We start from the raw sequence: 21,161 nt of genomic DNA, 5'->3' as shown, positions 1-21,161 counted from the left end.
TATATACAAAACATACATATACACACATACAAAAGAGAGAAAAAATGTGAATACAGCAAAACGTTGGCTACAAATTTACATGGAAAGTACATGTGTACTCATTTACCATTATGTTTACACAACTGCTGAAGCTCCCCATATTTGATTTTAATAAAAGATAAAGGAATTATACATTTAAGATACAAAGCATATAAATCAGAAGCTGAATCCTTGCTACTCAAACTCCCAGTTTCAGAGTCCTCTTTAGGTATGGCTTTTAGGCACATACCTAATCCTCATATATTCCCATATCCGGATTCCAACGCCAATCCTGAGATTCCAACGCCAATCCTGAGCACTGAAGCTTGTTGGGACCACCTACAATTTAGAACACAACAACTAAAGGGAGATCTGGAAAACTCAAAACAAAAGCAACAGAAGTATTGAACAGTTATTACTTAAACTCTCATCTGTGGGACAGTGCTTATTTGGAACAAAGAATTAATAAATCAGCAATAACATTTTAAAAGAACATTAAATAATTATAAAACAGCCAATTTTGGGCTTCCCTGGTGGCAAAGTGGTTAAGAATCTGCCTGCCAATGCAGGGGACATGGATTCAAGCCCCAGGCCGGGAAGATCCCACATGTCACAGAGCAGCTAAGCCTGTGCGCCACAACTACTGAAGCCTGTGTGCCTAGAGCCCGCGCTCCGCAACAAGAGAAGTCACTGCAATGAGAAGCCTGCACACCGCAACAAAGAGTAGCCCCCACTCGCAGCAACTAGAGAAAGCCCATGCACAGCAGCGAAGACCCAACACAGCCATAAGTAAATAAATAAGAATTTTTTTAAAAAACAGCCAATTTATCAAGAAGATATAACATCATAAATATGTATGCACCTAACAATAGGGTTTCAAAGTGCATGAAGAAAAAACTGAATTAAAGGAGAAACAGACTATCCTAAAATTATACTTAAATATTTTAAAGTCTTCTATGAGTAACTCATAGAACAATAAGCCAGAAAATCAGCAAGAATACAGAAGACCTGAACATTATCAACAAACTTGACTTAAATGACACTGATAGGAAACCCCACCCAACAAAAAGAGAACATACATTCTTACCAAGTGCATATACAGGCCATTCACCAAGACAGATTATACAAACCTTAAAAGAAGTCATACAAAGTATGCTCTACAACCATAATTAAATTAAATTAGAAATTAATAACATAAAGATACATGGAAAATCCCCAAATAACTATAAATTAAATAATACACATATAAATAAATCATGAGTCAGAGGGAAATTAGAAAATAACTTGAATGGAATGAAAATGAAAATACAATATATCAAAACTCTAGGATGGACTTCCCTGGTGGCACAGTGGTTACGAATCTGCCTGCCAATGCAGGGGACACAGGTTCGAGCCCTGGTCCGGGAAGATCCCACATGCTGCGGAGCAGCTAAGCCCACGCGCCACAGCTACTGAACTTGTGCTGTAGAGCCTGTGAGCCACAACTACTGAGCCCACATGCCACAACTGCTGAAGCCCACACGCCTAGAGCCTGTGCTCCACAAGAGAAGCCACTGCAGTGAGAAGCCCAAGCACCGCAATGAAGAGTAGTCCCCGCTCGCCGCAACTAGAGAAAGCCTGCGCACAGCAATGAAGACCCAACGCAGCCAAAGATATATAAATAAATAATTTTTTTTAAAAAAAGAAAAAAAAACTCTAGGATGCTGCTAAAAAACACTGCTCAGACAAAAACTTATAGCATTAAAATGCTTCTATTAGAAAAGTCTCAAATCAATAAAGTAGGCTTCTACCTTAAGACTAAAAGAACAAATTAAACTCAAAGTAACCTTAAGAAAGAAAATAATAAAGAGCAGAAACCAAAGAAATTCAAAACAGAAAAATCATAAAAGCAAAAGCTGATTCTTTAAAAATATCAAACTGATAAATCTCTACCTAGACTGATCAAGAAAAAAAGAAGACAAATACTACCAATATCAGGAATGCAAGAGGTAATATCACTATAGACCCAACAGATACTAAAGCGATAACAAAGGAATATCTATGTATTCACGAAGAAAACAATTACTTGACTAGCTCTGTATATACTAGCTGTCTATATACTAAAGACATTGCACTGTTGCAACAAAGAAAAGTCCAAGTCCAAATGGTTTCACTACTGAATTCTATCAACATACAAGGAAGAGATAATACTAATTACTCACAATCACTTTCAGAAAACAAAAGAGAAGGGAACACTAAGTCAATTTATGAGGCCATGACTGCACTGATAACAACACCAGACAAATATAAGAAAACTATCAACAAATATGCCTCATAAACAGATAGGCAGAGATGCAGACTTAAAGACCTTATCAATCATATAAGAACTGAAAGAATTCATCACCTACATACCTGTACCACAGAAAATATCAGAAGTCTTTTGGGGACTTCCCTGGTGGCACAGTGGTTAAGAATCCACCTACCAATGCAGGAGACACAGGTTCAATCCCTGGTCCAGGAAGTTCCCACATGCCACAGAGCAACTAAGCCTGTGCGCCACAACTACTGAGCCTGTGCTCTAGAGCCTGTGAGCCACAACTACTGAGCCTGCATGCCACAACTACTGAAGCCCGCGTGCCTAGAGCTTGTGCTCCGCAACAAGAGAAGCCACCGCAATGAGAAGCACACACACCACAACGAAGAGCAGCCCCTGCTCGCCACAACTAGAGAAAGCCCGTGCACAGCAACAAAGCTCCAAGCAGCCAAAAATTAAAAAAAAAAAAAAAAATCCTTTGGGCAGAAATAAAACGATAACAGATGGAAATATGAATCTACATAAAGGAATGGGGAGCACCAGAAATGGATAACTACATGAATAAAAACATTATTATTCATATTGCCTTAAAAAAAATTGGGTTGGCCAAAAAACTTTGTTCAGGTTTTTCCATAAGATGTTACAGAAAAACCTGAACTAACTTTTTGGCCGACCCAATAACTGAGTGATATCATCGGAAAAGGAAGAGTAAGGACTTCCAAAAACTCCTCCTCCATTAATACAATGAGAACATTGGCAAAAACTCAAAATAAACTTCTTCAGTATTTTGGAAATTAACCAAAGACCTGCAACAATCCAGGGAACATTTATTCTTTCTTATTCAAGAAAAATAGCTGAATTTTGGTTAAAAAAAAAAAACAAAAAAAACTGTATGTGGTATTTAAGCACACCCTAGACCCATCCCCCTCTCCTCAAATCCAGGGTAGCCTTGAAAACCAACAGATAGCAATACAATGAAAGCCACCAACTCAGCAGCCACATGAAGGGTCAAAACAGGGTTGGTACTCTTTAAAAGCCCCGTCTGCAGAGAACTGTCATTTTTTGGCCAATCTGAAAGTTCTTTAGAAAATACTACTCATAAAGCTTGTCATTATTTGACCTGACTTAGAGATAACCCAGTATGAACAGCCTTTTCCTGGGGGCATTTGTCAAAAACAATCAGCAGCAATTGTTTAACACTGTTTCTGCATGGGGCAATGAAAAATTTGGACCAAGAAGCTAATCAAAGCTGGAGAATGAGATGTCCAGAAAAAATGACATACTTTTGGGGATCTAAAAGGTTACACATACGCACATAACTGTGTACACACAGGGCCGTGCGTTCAGGAAAGACCTGAGAAGGTCCTACACTCTCACTTATGACTGAATATTGAGGCTCTGTGCACAAAGGAAGTAAGAGCTAAGGAAACTGCCTGAGTTTTGAAAGTAGACCCTAATATGAACATAGGGCCACTCAGCAAAGAATAGGAGACTTACTCGTTCTAGGCTGTTAAGGAAATCTGTCCAATCATTAGCTTACCACTAAGCTAATTAAGCAGAGATTTCACTGGCTACACCTAACAAGGAATATAAACTTTACAGGATAAGTTCAGGAAAGTCAGTAAACAAAAAGCAACAACAATAACAAACCCTGAGGGAGAAGGGAGAATCTGATTTCCGGGGTTGCCATATACTAAACGTCTAGTTTTCAACCAAAAATTATGAGGCATGCAAACAAACAAGAAAGTATGGCCCACACATGGGAAAAAAGGCAGATAATAGAAACTGTCACTGAGGAATAGGAAGCCCAAGCATTGGACTTACTAGCCAAAGATTTTAAATCAGCTATTTTAAATATGTTCAAGAACCTGAAGGAAATCATGTGTAAAGAACTAAAGCAATGAGAATTAAGTCTCAACAAAGAGATGAAAATTAGTTTTTAAATTATGGAGTTGAAAAGTACAATAACAAATGAAAAATTCACTAGAAAGTCTCAACAGTATATTTGAGCAGGCAGAAGAAAGAATCAGTGAACTTGAAGATAGGTCAACTGAGGTGACCCTGTCTGAGGAACATAAAAGAAAGAACGAATGAAAAAAAATGAACGGCTCAAGTGGGGCACTGTCAAGATTACCAATAGGGCTTCCCTGGTGGCGCAGTGGTTGAGAGTCCGCCTGCCGATGCAGGGGACACGGGTTCGTGCCCTGGTCTGGGAAGATCCCACATGCCGCGGAGCGGCTGGGCCCGTGAGCCATGGCCGTTGAGCCTGCGCGTCCAGAGCCTGTGCTCCGCGACAGGAGAGGCCACAACAGTGAGAGGTCCGCGTACCACAAAAAAAAAATAAAAAGATTACCAATATACACACAATGAGAGTCCTAGAAGACAGGAGAGAAAGGGGTAGAAAGAATATTGGAATATATGAATATTGGATATAAGAATATAAGAATATTGGAATATATGAAATATTTCACATTTCATGAAAAAGATCAATCTACACATGCAAGAAACTCAACAAACTCAGAGATCAGCACCTAGACGCATCATAATTAAGCTGTCAAAAGTCAAAGATAAAGAATCTTGAGGGACTTCCCTGGTGGTCCAGTGGGTAAGACTCTGCGCTTCCAATGCAGGGGGCCCAGTTCTACCACTGGTCGGGGAACTAGATCCCGCAAGCATGCTGCAACTAAGAAGTCCGCATGCTGCAACCAAGAGCCCACATGCTGCAATGAAGATCCCACATGCTGCAACTAAGACCCCACGTGCTGCAACTAAGACCCAGTGCAGCCAAAATAAATAAATAAATATTTTTTTAAAAAACATTAAAAAAAAGAATCTTGAAAGAACAAGAAGTAACTCCTCACATACAAGCATCCTCAAAAAGTTTAACAACTGATTTCTTATCAGAAGCCATGGAGGACAGAAGGCATTGGGACAACATACTAAAAGTAATGAAAGGAAGAGTGTGTCAACCAAGAATTCTACATCCAGAAAAAAGTATCCTTTGAAAATTAAAGAGAAAATAAAACATTCCCAGATAAGCAAAAACTGAAAGGATTTGTTGGCAGCAGAACAGCTCTGCAAAAAATACAACAGGGAGTCTTCAGGCTGAAATAAAGGATACTAGACAGTAACTTGAATACACATTAAGAAATAAAGACCAGGAATCCCCTGGCAGTCCAGTGGTTAGGGCTTCGCGCTTCCACTGCGGGGGGCACAGGTTTGATCCCTGGTCAAGGAACTAAAATTCTACATGCCACACAGAGGGAGGGAGAGAGGTAGGGAGGGATGGAGGGAGGGAGGGAGGGAGGGAGGAAGGAAGGAAGGAAGGGAGGAAGGAAGGAAAAGAAAATCAGTAACATTACACAGGTCAATATAAAAGACAGCATATGTGTATTTTTTTCTTTGTAACTTTTTGTTTCCTCCTATTTGATTTTAAAGACAATTGTATAAAAATAATTTAAAATTTGTGTTGATGAGCATACATTTAAAGATGTAATATGTATATCAATAACAGCCCAAAGAAGGTGGGAGGGAATGGAGCTGTATAAGTTTTTATATGCTACTGAAATTAGGCTGGTTTCAATCAGAACCGAGTTATAAATTAAGATATTAATTATAATCCCCAGAGCAAGAAACAGGAAAATGACTCAAAATATATAGTAAAAAAAAATTTTAAGGGAATTAAAATGATATGCTAGAAAATACCTATTTAACACAAAAGAAGGCACTAATGCAGGGATGTAAGTAAAAAGGAATAAGACATACAGCAAAAAAAACAGCAAAATGGCAGGTGTAAATCCTATCTTACTAGTAATTACATGAAATATAAATATTAAGCATTCCAATCAAAATGTTGAAATTTGCAGAATGGACCAAAAAACACAATCTAACTGCATGCTGTCTACAAAGAGACATTTTAGATTAAAAAACACATTTAAGTCGAAAGCAAAAGGATGGAAAAAGATATATCATGCAAGCAGTTATCAAAAGTGGAGTGGCTATATTTATATCAGACAAAATAGACTTTAAGACAAAAATTTTTACTAACAAAGACAAAGAAGGACATTCATAATAAATGTGACAATTCATCAGGAAGACGTAACAATTACACACATATATGCACATACCAACAGAGCTCCAGAATATATGAAGGAAATATTGACATAACTAAAGGGAGAAATAGTTCTACAATAATAGTTAGAAACTTCAATACTCTAATTTTCAATAATGGACAGAATATCTAGATAGAGTATCAATACAGAAACAGAGGACTTAATATTATAAACCAGTTAAACCTAATATACATATATACAGTCAACCCGAGCATTCAAACACAGGTTTCAATGCTCAGGTCTACTTTTATGCAGATATTTTTCAATAGAAAATACCTCTGTACTACATGGTCTATGAGTGGTTGCATCCACAGATGTGAAGGAGCCACAGATGCAGAGGACCAACTATAAATTATATACAGATCAACCCCACTTGTTCAGGGTCTACATATATAGAACACTCTGCCCAGACTAATAAGTTAGGTCACAGAACAAGTCTCAATAAACTTTAGATGAAATCATAAGACATATCTTCTCTGACCATAATGGAATAAAGCTAGGAATTAATAACAGAAAGAAAACTGAAAAATTCACAAATATATGGAAATTAAGCAACACACTATTATACAACCAATAGACCAAATAAGATATCAAAAAGAAAAGGAGAAAATATATTAAGACAAATGAAAACAAAAACGCAAATACAAAAACTCATGGGATGCAGGGTCTTCCCTGGTGGTCCAGTAGGTAAGAATCCATGCTCCCAATGCAAGGGGCCTGGGTTCGATCCCTGGTCAGGGAACTAGATCTCACATGCATGCTGCAACTAAGAGTCCACATGCCGCAACTAGGCCCACATGCCACAACTAAAGATCCTGCATGCCACAACTAAACATGCTGCAATGAAGATCCCGCATGCTGCAACTAAGAACCAGCACAGGTCAAATAAATAAATAAATAAAACACCTCTTGGGATGCACCAAAAACAGTGCTCGGAGGGAAATCTCCAACTATAAACATCTACATTAAAAAAGAAGACAGGGCTTCCCAGGTGGCGCAGTGGTTGAGAGTCCGCCCGCCGATGCAGGGGACACAGGTTCGTGCCCCAGTCCAGGAAGATCCCACATGCCGTGGTGTGGCTGGGTCCATGAGCCATGGCCACTGAGCCTGCGCATCCGGAGCCTGTGCTCCGCAACGGGAGAGGCCACAACATTGAGAGGCCCGCGTACCACAAAAAAAAAATAAAATAAAAATAAAAAAGAAGACAGATCTTAATCAATAACCCAACTTTACACCTTAAGGAAGAGCAAAGTAAACCCAAAGCTAACAGAAAGAAGGTATAATTAAAGATTAGAGTGGAGATAAACAAAATAAAGGACAGAAAAACAACAGAGATTCAACAAAACCAAATGCTAGTCCTTCTAAAAAATGAACAAAACTGACAAACCTTTAGCTAGACTGACTAAGAATAAAAGAGAGAAGGCACAAATAATTAAAATCAGAAATGAAAGTGCAAAGATTACTACTGACCTTACAGAAATAAAAAATATAAGAGAATACTAGAATACTATGAATTGTTGTACACCAACAAATTAAATAACCTAGATGAAATGGACAAGTTCCTAGAAACACAAAATTATCAAAACTGACTTAAGAAGAAATAGAAAATCTCAACAGACTTATAACAAGTAAGGAGACTGAATCAATAACCAAAATCCTCCCAACAAAGAAAAGCCCAGGACCAGATGGCTTCACTGGTGCATTTTACCAAACATTTAAAGAAGAATTAACACCAATTCTTCTCAAATGCTTCCAAAAAAATAGAAGAGGAGGGAACACTTTCTAACTCATTCTATGAAGCCAGCATTCCCTAACCAAAGCCAGACAAATACAATACAAAAAACCTACAGACCAATATCCTTAAGACAGATGCAAAATCCTCAACATAATACTTGCAAACTGAATCCAACAGCATATTAAAAAGATTATGCACCATGACCAAGTCGGATTTATCCCATGAATGCAAGACTGATTCAGCACAGAAAATCACTGTAATATGCCATATTAATAAAACAAAGGAGGGAACTCCCTGGTGGTCCAGTGGTTAGTACTCAGCACTCTCACTGCCGTGAGCCCAGGTTCAATCCCTGGTAGGGGAACTAAGATCCTGCAAGCTGCATGGCACAGCCAAAAAATAAATAAATAAAATTAAAAATTAAAAAACAAAGGAAAAAACCCACGTGATCATCTCCATGACTGCAGACAAAGCACCTGACAAAACCCAACACTCTTTCATGATAAAACACTCATAAAGCTAGGAATAGACAGGAACTTCTGTGACATGATAAAAGGTCTTTATGAAAACTCACAGCTAACATCATACTCAATGAAGAAACACACTGAAAGTTGCCCCCCAAGATCAAGAAGCTAAGAAACTCTTATTGCTGTTGTGAGGGGGGAGGAGGGAGGGAGGGAGGGAGGGAGGGAGGGGGGGGGAGGGAAGGGGGAGGGAGGGAGGGAAGGAAGGAGGGAGGGAGGGAGGGAGGGAGGGAGGGAAGGAGGGAGGGAGGGAGGGAAGGAAGGAGGGAGGGAGGGAGGGAGGGAAAGAGAGGGAGAGAGGGAGGAAGAGGGAGACCCTCTAAGTATTGGTGTGCTTCACTGTACAATCAAGCAAAAAAAAGTTACTATTCTTTGGAAATTCAAAGCTTTTTAATTCAGACATGTTTGAATTACGTAAGAGGATATACAAAAACATCATTTAAATATCTGCAATGATGATGATCATTAAATACTTGCACTACATACAATGGAAAGAAACTAGCCCATTTCAAACAAGGAGTTCTATGAGACATTCAAAATCTTAAGAGCATAGTTATCACTGTGCATGATGGTATAACTATTAAGTAATGAGACTGTCTATCAAATGCCACACCTAAAACAAGTTATGTATAATCACTATGTATTTACACAAATATATTCTGAGTAGGTACTGTTGATGAGGCACTGTAAGGCCAAAAAATACACTGAAAGGTGTAATATAATTTGGAGAACCAAATTTTCACTATTCAAAAGAAGTCCTACAACAAAAAGAAAAGGAAGGAAAGCAGACAGACATGTATCAGCTCACTTGTACAAAGGGAACAGAAGGATAAATCAGAAACCAATGGTACTGGTTACTTACAGAGGGTGAGTGGAAATGCAATGGAAATAATGGAAAGATGGGTAAGAGGTAGAAATGAATAAGGGTTACACTTCTGAGTATACCTTTTTGCCTAGTTCTAACTTACACTTCTGAGTATAACTTTTTGCCTAGTTCTAACTTTCAGAACTATGTAACATTACACATACTCAAATAAGCAAACAAATAAAATCAACAAAAGGGGGAAAACTAAAAATGGAACACAACTAGAAATCAATGAATTTAACTGTATTTCAAAGGATTAGAAAACTACATTAAAAGGGTGTGTACCTAACCCACCATTTGAACACAGTAATTTTGTTAGTAATTTTACCCTTAGGCTACAGACATAAAGAACTGTAAACAAATACTGAACTCTAGTTAGTAGTTTTGTTTTTCACAATGTAATGTATTAGCAATTCCAAACTATTCTATGTGTATTCTCAGACTGAGTAAACAAGTAAATACACTGTGGAAATTGGGAGCCAGGTTTCTTTATTCTTAGAAAGAAAATTATAAATATGGACAGGGAAAGGCTAGAATGAGCCCTGTACCATTAGATTGAATGAGAGAGTTCAGTATGAACTCATTGTTTTTAATATATAAAAAGGTACAGATGTGTGTTATACACATGTATATATCATATATATCTGTATCTCCTATATAGCTTAGGGATATACAGGCTATATATAAATATGTATCCTAGCTCTTTCCACTGTGAGGATCTAGAGGCAAAGACACTCCAATAACACCAAACACACCTGCATTCTAGATTCTGGCTTCTAAGTATCATTCTCCACTAAAAGGAACCAGGGGTCTCTGGCTGATTCCAGGGCTCTGACAGGTAAAATACAAAATGAAACTGGAACATCTTGTTATATCGGAAAACAAAGAAGTGATCAAGAATAATGAAGTCATGTCAAAAGAATGTAGAGGCCAGCTTGGCGGAGCTCCCACTGGCCAATCTGGTACAATTTGAGCATCAAAATAAATAACAATAGTAACAGATTATACCCCCATGGAATAAAAAAGAAAACCATGAGCCCATACCAATGCAAATAAGTAAGCAAATAGGGAAGATGAGAGTTCTTTCTTACATTAAAATGCTGATTAATAAATATAAAACAAATAGTGAAATTAGAAAAATCACAATTTGACAACCACCATAATTATTTAAGGCAAGAATTACCAATGGATGCTAAAACTAGTGACTGTTTGATAAGAAACAAAATATTTACATAGACTCAGTCTTCCTACTAGATACTTATTATTTGCAGAGGGAAAAACAGTAACTGCAGGGAAGAATCTTGGCTGGCACCATAAGTGATTAAAGTTAACATCACCAACAATGGGAAAAGCAGACATTATATGACCCCTGACATGATGCACTAAGGACACAATCTCACTTCTGTGGTATTCTTATCCAGACTGCATAATAATGGAGGAACCTAAGCATGAGGAAACATCAGACAACTTCCAATTCATGAACACTCTGCAAAATAACTGGCACGTACTTTTCAAAACGCCAACGTCGTGAAAAGACAAAGTCTCCAGCACCGTTCCAGATTAAAGAAGACTAAAGAGGTATGACAGTTAAACACAATGAATGATCCTAGGTGATTTTCTCTGAATATTAATGAAGACAATGGGGAACTCTGAATAAAATCTAGAGTAAATATTATTTCAATATTCATTTCTTGATTTTGATTATTATATTGTGGTTATATGAATGTCCTTTTTCTTAGGAAACACACACTTAAGTATTTAGGGGTAAAAGGGTTTATTGTGTGCAACTTAAACAGCTCAAGAAAATTTAAGTATTTACACACATGTATGTATATATAAAGAGTATGACAAAGCAGCTGTGATAAAATGTTAACATTTGAGGAAATTCGGATGAAGGGTACCAGAACTTCTTTGTACTGTTTTTGCAACTTTTCTGAAGTCCAATGTTATCTTTAAATAAAGTAAAAAAAAAAAAAAAAAAGACCTGTGACCCTTTGATAATCCCTTGGATATAGATTTGGTACAACAACTATGATATTAACTTAGATCTCACTTGGCCCCCAAAACCCACGACACCCTAAGGGTGCTGATTGTGTCTAGACAGAATTAGACACTTTGAGACTTTCCTTGACCAACTCAAAATTCTTCAGGAAAAGGAAGAAAAGTTCCTGTAAGCATTTCAAAAACCCTGCAGGGAATGATCCCTACTACTCTGACCGTTACATCACAGGTGGAGGCAGCAGTTCACCAAAAATGTTGCTTTTCTCAGAAAAAATAACAATAGTCAACAGAGAATGCATACTGTGGTCCAGCCACTGTGCAGAGTGCACTCTATATACCACCCCACTCAATCCTCTCAATAACTCTAGTGTAATCTCTATCTTAAAATGAGGAAACAAACTTAAGAAGGTAAAGTATCTAGGTGGGGAGGAGGATAAGGGAGACGACAATAATAATATGTTTCATAGGATTGTTACAAAGATTTAATGAGGTAATATTTCTCACACAATTAGAACAGTGCCTGGAACACAAAAAATAATACCTAAATGTCTGTTAAATGAATAAATATAAAAAATATCCCAAAGATCATAAGGTTAAATGGTATAGCTGGGATTTAAACCTAGACTAACTCCAAGGTTCAGATTCTTAGCCACTAGGACTATGGTGTCTCACGGTTTTAAGAATTACTAGAATATATGTTCAACATGGTCCCAGACTTTCACCTACAAAGTGAAACTACATGATCAATCCATCTCTAAGGTCTTGGGGTTCCATGAGGTTTCAAAGCTGTGAACCAGTACTTAAGATGGCATAGCAAGTTGGCATTGATCTGAAGTGCCCAAACAACACGCTATTTCCCAGACACTAATTACCAAAAGCATGTTGGTGCCTGTCCCAAGCCCAGTGCCAAAATTAGTACTAAGTGTTTCCTGAGAAAGATACTAGCAGTCCATACAATTCTTTATTCAAGATGGTTTCCCTTTTCAATCTGAAAAGTTTCCTTTGCTTGAGAAATTCTAATGTTTTTAAGAGCCTGCCAAAGATGTGGGTAAACACACTTTACTTGAAATTGTGTTCCTCTGCCAAGTCCTTCTCCTTGAATGGGATTCTAAGTGCAAAGAACACTTGCTTTTAAGAACAGATAAGAATCCAAGAGTAGGTACCGCAGAACCATAGAAAATAATGATATTTTGGCTTGTCTAAGATTTTGCCACAAAATCCATAAAGCAGAACTGGGGCTCAAACATCAAATTCTCTATCGAGTTAAAAAGAAAGTGATATCTGATGCAAACAATCAAAGTGACAGAAAAAATACTAGAAAGTGTATTGCCTTTGGGTTAGATTCGTAGGAAAAGAATTATATCTTGGATGTCATTTAATCCTTTTAAATTTCGTCTGTGGCTATCACTATTACAAAATCCCAAGCTTTACTTTCAGCTTATTTAACTGTTCAGAAGGAAGTAAAGAAATACTAAATTCTTGCAAACTGCCCACAAAAAAGCATCAAGCAACTTGCCAATTATAGTGTGGTATTCCTTTCTCCAGTTTACACTGCATCTCCTCACATTAAGTCCTGGAATGTGCATCTCTCACATCATTATGATGACTCCACTAATTCCTAACTTTTAAAACAGCCAGCTCAATTTTAGAAAAAATACAACACTCCCAAAATGAAAAGCTAACAATGACATATTCATTATATCCCAAAGCTAAAACATCAGTAAAGTCAAACTCTAGAAGCTGTAGCTGTGACCTCAGAAAGCACGTCACAATTTCTCTAAACATATGAACACATTTTTGCTTCACTCTCTTTTATACACACAGCCATATACTCTGAGTCTGAAAGGATGTACACGAAAATGTTTACGTTAGGTCATAGGATAAGCTTTTTCTTAAACAACTTTCTACATTTAAAAACATTTTCAGTTTTTAAAAAGATTTAAAAATGACCATAAGTTAGTAAAATAAGATTCATCCTACACAAATTCTCATATAAAACAAAGAGATTATATATAATAATGTATATAATATGCATAGTATATGTCTATATATCTATGTATATGTTGTATATGTGTATAGTGTTTATGTTGTATATATATTGTATATATAATGAACATATATGTATAAGAGTGTGCATGTTATGTACAGGAATCAAAAGCTTTAATTATTCTCTTTTCTTACTTAGAAGGCAAAAGTGATCTTACAACTGCTCCAGTCTGAACTTCTGGACAGGTATTGATTTAGTTTAGCAATGTTATAAGTAGCTTGTAGCTTGTATCTAGGAATAAATGCAAAGATATTGTTAATCAATACTTTAACTATTTTAAAATTGTATAGCATTCCCCCCCCCAAGATTTTACTACAAAAATAACTCACCAATGTTGTTTACACTTCCTTTATTAAATCAGAACTATCAGAATTATTTCTCAACAGAAACTGAATTTTATTCTACATCTTAAGTTTCTTTAATCTCCCTCAATGTTTCGCCTGAAAACGTCTTTTCCCTCCTCTGATAAATGGTGAAACTTTCACACACATAAGACTTTTAGTATACATCCTTGTCCCAAACTGAAAAACCTACCTCTACCACTGAAAAGTAAGTTCTGTCCCTATTTATTATTCCCTTCTTAAAATGGTTAAAGATCATCTGTGACAGAAAAAGAAAAAGGTTATTTTTCTGGTCATCTGCTTGCCCTATGCAGTTACACTGTAATTTCTAGTCAGTACACTTAGTGCTGGTATATAGAAAACAAAAATACAAACACACAAAAGAACCTGTTTTCTACCCCATGATAGATCCAATGCAAAAAGATAGTCTCCTTCTTGCCTCCAGTAGTATTTATTACATTTTATTACAGATAAGCAATTTTCCCCATTCTCAAAGCTCTTGTTACAGCTTAAGTGTCTTATTCAATGTTCAGTCTAGAAATATTGGGTATCATTTTGTTTCCTCAAATTCCTTTTCATTATGTCCCACTTGTTATATGTAGTGACACATCTCAATTTTTCACTTCATAGTTATGAGAATTTAAAGGGTATATAAACTACTCTGAGTCATTTAAGAGAGAAGTATCCATGACAAGATGCAATCATCTCAAACCAAGAGCCACAAAAGCCAAATTCACGGAAGAGTTTGTTCAACAGGCCCTGTGTGTTAATTTTTGCAACACAGCAATGATCAAAGGCCCAAAAGCTGTTTAATCACCATCAAGTTAAAATTATTATTTCCAAGTCAAGGAAGAAATTTATCGCTGACTGCCAGAAAAAGTACAAGCTCTGATAATGAAACTGTATTATGGGACCACCATAGGTTCCCCCCTCCCCACTTCTGAATGAGACACTCCAGGTGACCAGGTGATGGATGGTTTCAGTTCCTTTTATCAGGTATAAAACCAGGAGGTGGTTTCAAATGTCCATATGCTGATATTATAAGTACAGACACTCATTCACTTCTGGGTTCCAATCCCCATCCTTAAATTTCTGTATATACTAATCAGAGTGAACTTTCATGTAACCTCCTTCAACTCACCCTTCAGGACAATCACCACTCTATGATTTGAAGCAGACAGATACTCTAATACTCCACTAAGGGTCATTCAAGAGCACCCTTTATTAAAAAGACTTTATAAGCTTTCTCCAAATTAGACAAAGCCTTCTTTTCTTGTACTTTAAGGACCTGAAGGAAACTTGTTTCCCCACAAAGTTCAACTACTAAATTCAAGTCAAGCTGGAATAAAACTGAATTTTAAGCTGAAAACATTCAGTCTGGGATAGGAGGCAGAGGTAACAATAAAAAGAAGGTAACTGAGTAAAGGGGCACAAAAGAAGATGAGCAAGATTGTCACTTTTTTCCATTTGAGCCAGTTAGATAATTAAGATCTTAGTTCAAAATTTCTATCTTGTGAGATGCAATATAATTTGTTGACTAAGATCAAAGACAATTACTCACCTCATTTCTTACGGCTGCCATCTCCATTTTGGAGTATGAAGAGTCCTTAAGAACCACATTTCATTAACTTCAACTTAACTGTGTTTACTGCCATGAACGAAAACACACACACACACACACACACACACACACACACACACACACACACACACGCACACACACTTCTGCTCCAAGGAAAGAAAAGTCAACCAAAACCCCTCCTTACCATCTGTGGAGAGAATACTGAGTTAGAAAACAGAAGACAGAGCCTACAGTTTGGGCTACTGTTTTTATTCCTTAATCAGATCAAAACCATCTCTGTGCCTCACTTTCCTCCCTTCTAAAATGGCGATATTAATATCAGCCTTCCTTAAAGTCAAAGGTTTCTTGAAAGAATCAAGAAAATGTATGTGGGACTTCCCTCGTGGCACAGTGGTTAAGAATCCGCCTGCCAAAGCAGGGGACACGGGTTCGAGCCCTGGGCTGGGAAGATCCCACATGCCACAGAGCAACTAAGCCCGTGCGCCACAACTACTGAGCCTGTGCTCTAGAGCCCGTGAGCCACAACTACTGAAGCCTGCGTGCCACAACTACTGAAGCCCGGGTGCCGAGAGCCCGTGCTCCACAACAAGAGAAGCCACTGCAATGAGAAGCCTGCACACCGCAACGAAGAGTAACCCCCGCTCGCCGCAACTAGAGAAAGCCTGCGCGCAGCAACGAAGACCCAACACAGCCAAAAATAAATAAATTTATTTTTAAAAAGACTTATCCAAATTGGTGAATTTTTGTGTAGCCATTTTAATATTGAAGGTGGAAGAAGAAAAAAACATTTTCAGTATATCATGCTTTATTATTTCAAGAAAGGTAAAAATGCAACTGAAACACAAAAAAAGATTTGTACAGTGTACGGGGAAGGTGCTATGACTGATCGAACGTGTCAAAAGTGGTTTGCAAAGTTTCGTGCTGGAGATTTCTCGTTGGATGATGCTCCACAGTCGGGCAGACCAGTTGAAGTCGATAGCGATCAAATCGAGACATTAATTGAGAACAATCAACGTTATACCACGCGGGAGATAGCCGACATACTCAAAATATCCAAATCAAGCACTGAAAATCATTTGCACCAGCTTGGTTATGTGAATGGCTCTGATGTTTGGGTTCCACATAAGTCAGGTGAAAAAAACCTTCTTGACCATATTTCCACATCTGATTCTCTACTTAAACATAATGAAAACGTTCCATTTTTAAAACAAATTGTGACAGGCGATGAAAAATGGATATTGTACAATAATGTGGAACTGAAGAGACCGTGGGGCAAGCGAAATGAACCAGCACCAACCACACCAAAGGCTGGTCTTCAACCAAAGAAGGTGATGTTGTGTATATGGTGGGATTGGAAGAGACTCCTCTATTATGAGCTCCTTCCAGAAAACCAAATGATTAATTCCAACAAGTACTGCTCCCAATTAGACCACATGAAAGCAGCACTTGACGAAAAGCGTCCAGAATTAGTGAACAGAAAACGCATAATCCATCAGGATAACGCAAGACCACATGTTTCTTTGATGACCAGGCAAAAACTGTTACAGCTTGGCTGGGAAGTTCTGATTCTTCCGCCGTATTCGCCAGACATTGCACCTTCGGATTTCGATTGATTTCAGTCTTTACAAAATTCTCTTAACGGAAAAGATTTCAATTCCTTGAACGACTGTAAAAGGCACCTGGAACAGTTCTTTGCTCAAAAAGATAAAAAGTTGGAAGATGGAATTATTAAGTTGCCTGAAAAATGGCGGAAGGTAGTGAAACAAAAGGGTGAATATGCTGTTCAATAAAGTTCTTGGTGAAAATGAAAAATGTGTCTTTTATTTTTACTTAAAAACCGAAGGCACTTTTTGGCCAACTCAATAGTTTTTATATGGAGGAATGTGGTTTAGAAAATAAATAAATAAAGGACGAACAGTTCTGAGCCCCAGAGTGAAATCAGTCTTTAGTAAAGTACTTCAGAGAGCAGTTCCACCCTACAAGTTGTCCCCAGGCTCTGCCCTTCTCCAAAATCCCCTAAAATGTCTCCTCAGAAAAACCCCGAACACCTAAATTCAGAGAATTCTTAAAGGGTGTCTTCATTATTCCTTGTCAATATAATACTTCACAGGCTGCATGTGAGACCTAGATTTCTGCTGCATTCAACATAAGCACAGAATCAGCTCAAAAACAGCCTGACATAAATGCCGCTGGGCTGGGTGGGCTTTAAATAGAATTAACCCTCTTTTCATATGCAAAGCAATTCAAATCACCACTAAGTTTGCTAAGGATGAGAGAATAATACACAAATAAACACAAAATAAGTGGGGATACTTTAACAAGCAAATCAGATCACTCACTCCCTTTCATCAAATAGGCAAATAAGAATCTATCCCAGAGTTAATTATCATGAGGAAAATCACTAAAGATAATAAATAGGCCCTTGTACAACCAAGGACATAGTTGTACATTACAACATTACAATAGTTTTTATTACTATACATTTCACCCAAAAAACAAATGAAATAACTAAAGCCAAGTAGTAAACTTTTCATTCTCCAAATGATAAAACAATCACAACTATTCATTCATTATTTCACTTATTTATTCAATCAGCAACTACTGAATGCACATGTACCAGTAACTATACTAGACACTAGGCATACAGTAAAGAAGAAATCAGAAAAGGCCCCTGACCTCACAGACCTTATAATATTGTGGGAGAAGACAGGAAATAAACAAGTAAACAAATAATTTCCAAAAGCAATATAAAAAAATAAAACATGGGGAAAGATCATGCTATTTTTAAGAACTGTAATAAAAAGCACTACACAGCAAATATTTATTTACATTAAGGCAAAGGCCCTGAAATGGGAAGAAGCTAAGCTTTATTCACTAGATGCAAAGATCTTCCGCTGACACCCCTTTTATGATTCATCTCAATCTAGTCCATTCTTCATAAGCAAGAGTCAGACTCTCACAAACATGGCAGACACCAGACCTCACCTCCAGGTCCTTCTCAGCACCTCTTCTGATTCTAGTTCCTCCTTCATAAATCACAAACACAAGATCTTATCCAACAATCGCTTTTCCATGAAGTACTCACTGTCTGAACTTCCAAAGGTTAAACATAACAAGTTTGCCCAATTGAGGGCAAAGAGTTGGAATATTTTATGCTGAAGAGAGAAAAAAGAAAAGTGAAAAGTGACATGGCGTCAGAGGTAGGGAAAAGCAAAGGCCTAACCGTGCCAAGGTGCACTTCCAGCTTCAAATGAACTGAGAGGTGAAGTTCACATCTTAAATAATGAAATACCTTCACTTTCAGAGTGCATTCTAAGCCAAAAGTTGCTCTGGAAGAGAAAGACCACCCTGAGGGCTTGTTCCCCATCCTTTTAATTCCTGGTGAAAGCAAATCAATTAGAGGGAGTAAGTGAACCAACTTCCAGATCTGTAACCAGATGGCAATTACTGGTATAGCTACAAAAGTCACCATCTTCTTGATCCCTTCACTATTTTTAATGTTTTATCTTTCCTTTGTTTCCTCTCAAAGTTAGCATCAAAATTAATGTGGATAACATATTATTTCTCTAAATTGTGTAAACTTCTGAATTAATGTAGTACTATTATTTCATTAATTCTATGAAACTCCAAATATCTAATACAGTGCCCAACACAGTACACCGATCCTGAGAGTAGAGAAAACCTGATTGAAATTATGTGTGTTAGGTTAAGACTTTTCCTAGGATCTAGTCACACAACTTTTTTAACTGGTTCTAAAGAATTCAAGAGACCAAACACCTGTTTCAGCATTCCATAAACATAAACTATTTTGTAAAATATATTTTTGCTATTTTTTAAGAACCCTAATAAAAAGTACCACACATCAAATGTTACATTTCAAACATAAAGACCATCATGAAACATGTTAGCTTATGCTGCTTGGTCAAAATGATCAGTCATTGAAATGAAGCTTCTCTTGCCTTCTCTATACATATATGAAACTTAAGGAACGTCTTGTAACTGTGTCACTGATTGAGAAAACCACAGCTCTGCATGTGCCTTTTATTAATACAAGCACGTACGTGTAACACAGCACTAGGGAACACACTAATACAGCACATGGATGTCTGGGCTTCATTAAATGTCAGAGCAATCTCATCTGCATCTGCTCAGTATATGCTCTCATCTTTTTTGTTTGTTTGTTTTTGCGGTACGCGGGCCTCTCACTGCTGTGGCCTCTCCCATTGCGGAGCACAGGCTCCGGACGCGCAGGCTCAGCGGCCATGGCTCACGGGCCCAGTCGCTCCGCGGCATGTGGGATCTTCCCGGACCAGGGCACGAACCCACGTCCCCTGCATCGGCAGGTAGACTCTCAACCACTGCGCCACCAGGGAAGCCCTATGCCCTCATCTTAAAAATTAACTGGAGAATGCTTAGTGAAAGTAAAACATAAACCATAACACTGTATGACGTGCTAGTGTTTAAGTTCTGAGTATAGCTGATAGTGTTAGTTATTCAAACTTTTAAAAAATCTCCTACAGGGCTTCCCTGGTGGTGCAGTGGTTGAGAGTCTGCCTTCCGATGCAGGGGACGCAGGTTCGTGCTCTGGTCCGGGAGGATCCCACATGCTGCGGAGCGGCTGGGCCCGTGAGCCATGGCCGCTGAGCCTGTGCGTCCGGAGCCTGTGCTCCGCAATGGGAGAGGCCACAGCAGTGAGAGGCCCGCGTACCGCAAAAACAAAAACAAAATCTCCTACAGAACTTTATGAGACTCTAAATCATTTATTTTTATTTTTTAGTGACTATATACAATCAAAATAAAAAGAAATCAAATGCTGAGACTGATATATTAGTGTTCAATGTAACATATACCTAAAAAAGAAGATTCAACTATTTAAAAAGTTGGAGTCTACTGATCTCATCCAACATGCTCATTTTATAGATGAGAAAAAAAAACTAAGAAACCAGGAAGTCAAGTGACTTATTTAAGGTAACTGATACAGGGAACAGAGGTGGAACCAGAACTGAAGAATTCTGACTCCCAGATCTTTTCATTACACTGTATGGTCTTATTTAACAAGGTTTTTGTTCTAGAATTAAATAATGTTCTATCAAGAAAATATCACTTTCTCCCTAACACCATTATAAAGTCAAAGATGTGTTTCACACAATTGTTAACTAAGCCTAAAGTACTATGAAGAAACTGAAGTCTCTGTCCCAGGTCCAATGCAGCTTATATTCTGAGAATATAAGTAATGTACAAAAATAACGATGATAGAAGATTATTGTAAAAATGGGAGAACGGAATGTGGATCAAAGGGCACAAACTTTCAGTTTTAAGAAGCAAAAGTTATGAAGATCTAATGTTCAGTATGGTGACTGTTAATAACAGTACTTTATACTTGAAAGTCACTGAGAGTAGACCTTAAGGATTCTCATTACCAAGAATGTGTTAATTATCTTGATTTGGGTAATAGTTTCACAATGTATATGTATATGAAATCATGATATTGTATACTTTGACAAATATTATTGTATATATTTAATTATTCCTCAATAAAGTTGGGGGAAAGAATGAGAGGAGACTAAGCACTAAAGAATAATAGTACTATGATATTCAGGACGGCAGGATTATTTCTGCGTGGAAAAATGAAAAACAAAAAAA

The 21,161-nt window shown here is 37.6% G+C and overlaps 1 protein-coding gene across 4 annotated transcripts in view; it reads right to left on the bottom strand.

The window, feature by feature from the left end:
* The window catches only part of UBTD2 (ubiquitin domain containing 2), a 58,896-nt gene that overhangs the window by 25,756 nt on the left and 11,979 nt on the right, over positions 1 to 21,161 (bottom strand). The window contains exon 1 of one of the 4 annotated variants that reach the window (XM_032626201.1): positions 13,730 to 13,821. The exons of the other annotated variants lie outside the window; for them this stretch is intronic. The gene's annotated coding sequence lies outside the window, so the exon portion shown is untranslated. Of the gene's footprint in view, positions 1 to 13,729; positions 13,822 to 21,161 lie in introns of those variants that run through there. 4 annotated transcript variants of the gene reach the window in all.

This window comes from Phocoena sinus, chromosome 3 (assembly GCF_008692025.1).
Source record: "Phocoena sinus isolate mPhoSin1 chromosome 3, mPhoSin1.pri, whole genome shotgun sequence".
Taxonomy (NCBI): domain Eukaryota; kingdom Metazoa; phylum Chordata; class Mammalia; order Artiodactyla; family Phocoenidae; genus Phocoena; species Phocoena sinus.
This window is presented reverse-complemented; position numbering and strand designations above follow the sequence as displayed.